Source organism: Pteropus alecto, unplaced genomic scaffold, assembly GCF_000325575.1.
Source record: "Pteropus alecto unplaced genomic scaffold, ASM32557v1 scaffold98, whole genome shotgun sequence".
In the NCBI taxonomy this organism is placed as follows: Eukaryota; Metazoa; Chordata; class Mammalia; order Chiroptera; family Pteropodidae; genus Pteropus; species Pteropus alecto.
Window position 1 is genome coordinate 10,317,705 of NW_006443570.1, and position 2,217 is coordinate 10,319,921.

At 38.6% G+C, this 2,217-nt stretch overlaps 1 pseudogene; it reads left to right on the forward strand.

The window, feature by feature from the left end:
- The first annotated feature begins 495 nt into the window (after positions 1-495).
- Positions 496-617, forward strand: LOC112473303 (annotated as a pseudogene).
- Positions 618-2,217: the final 1,600 nt, after the last annotated feature.

The window sequence follows — 2,217 nt, forward strand, 5'->3', positions numbered from 1 at the left end:
AAATCAGAAACGGCTTAGCTAAAAGGTCCTGGCTCAAGGTCTCTCGTGAACTTGTAGTCAAGATGTGGGCTGGGGTAGCTGTAATCTGAAGGCTAGGCTGGGGCTGGCAGGTCCATTGTTAAGGTGTCTAACTCACAATTCTGGCAAGTTAGTTTGGGTTGTTGACAGGACCTCTCCATCGGTCTACTTAAGTGTCTTTAGGACATGGCACCTGGCTTCTGCCAAATCGAGTGATCCAAGAGAGAAAGAGCAAGGTGGCCGCCACAGTGCCTTCTATGACCCAGCCTCGGTATTCACCCACTATCATTTCCTCCGTATTGTTTGTTTGTTTATTCTCATCAGTATGTTTTAAAGTAATTGTGTTCAGCTTTGGTTGCACATTAGAATCGCTTAAAAGGTTTTAAAAAGACCACGCCCAAACTGTTCCCCAGACCAGTTAAATCAGAATCTCATGGATAGACCCAAATATCAGTATTTTTTAAAGTTCCCAGGCATGACTACAGCCATGCCACCCTGAACATGCCCGATTTCGTCTGATCTCGGAAGCTAAGCAGAGTCGGGCCTGGTTAGTACTTGGATGGGAGACCTAGTACTAGGAATACTAGGTGCTGTAGGCATTAAAAAAAATTAATTAAAAAAATTCGTTAAAAAAAATAATAAAGTTCCCAGGCAAAAGTACTGTATAGCTGCACTGACCTGTGTTTGCCTCATTTGAGATAATTCCAATACTGCTTCACCCATAAAAGATTATTCGGAAGAAAAATTATTCAGAAATCTTAAATGCCATGGTACTCTAAGAAAAATATGCATTCAAAAGAGAAGATATTAAAAGTGAAATGAAAGTAAATTCCCTTTCTAGCAGCATGGCAGACTGAATAACTTGAAAATCCTCCCATTATAAATCATCTATAAATACTGGTCAAAATGCAGTAAACACCCATCGAAATGCGCCAGAAGCAAAAGAGAGATGACAGCATGGTGAGCAAGTAGGCGGAGGTGGAGCTGGCTTCCGGCAGGTTTACTGGCCTTGAAAGCCTCAAGTTTGAGCATCAAGATGAAAAAGAGACTGTGTTTTGGGCCCATTAAAAGTGGGGAGATGGAACTGACATTCCCCACATAAAGCTGGAATCCTCAAAAGGATGAATCATTACAGAAATAATTCATTGGAAAAAAATCTTCCTAATGGCACAGGGAGACAAGAAAATTTGTCTTGGCATGAGCAGAAAGTGGAGAGAAAAGTCTTCGCTGAAAATATGGGACTACGGCTCAAATTTTATGTAAATTTGGGGGTGGAATTTACCCTATCTGTAGGGTCCAGGATCCCCGAACCTGAAAAATAAAGATAAAAATACAAGCCCAACACCAAACCAGAAAAAATACGTGGATACAATCCACCATAACCAAGATGTGGTAAAAACAGGAGTCCCAGGAACCTCAGACAACAGAACGATCAGACAGACTATAAAATAAGTGAGTTAAAATTATTGAAGACATAAAAGAATATCTGAAACCGTGAGAAAATATCCTAACACCTTAAAAAAGGTATATAAGAGAACTAAAAAGAACTTCTAGAAATTATACGTATAGTCATTGAAATGAAAAACTCATTGGATGAGTTACACAGCAAATTAGACATAAATGAAGAAAACACTGCAAATGGATCTGAGGAAATTGCCCAGGAAGCAGCACAGAGAGACAAAGTGAAGGAAAGTCTGAAAGGTTCAGAATACGTTGCATAAAGGGAGAACGTGTATTATACACCTAACGTAAGTATCAGAACGAGAGAACAGGGAGGATGCAAGGGAGACAGGACTTATAGAGATAAAGGCTGAAAAATTTCCGGATTTGTTTAAAAAAACATAAATCCTAAAATTTTGATGTACAATGAATCTTGAACCAGGTAAATGAAAAAGAAATTCATACCTAAATATAGCATAGTAAGAATGCAGGAAGCTAAAGACAAAAAGAAAAATCTTAAAACCAGAAAGAAAAGGCAAGTTGCCTACAAAGGAATGACATTCAGACTGACAGCAAATGTCTCAACAATAAATAGAGAAACAAGAAGACACGACATATTAAAAAAAAAAGTGCTGAAGGTAAAATAACTTTCAGTCTAGAAGCCTACATCCAGAGAAATCATCATTCAAGGCTGAGAGTGAAATAAGACAATTTTATACTAACGGAGAAAGCATGTCACTCACATAACCTCCCTGAAAA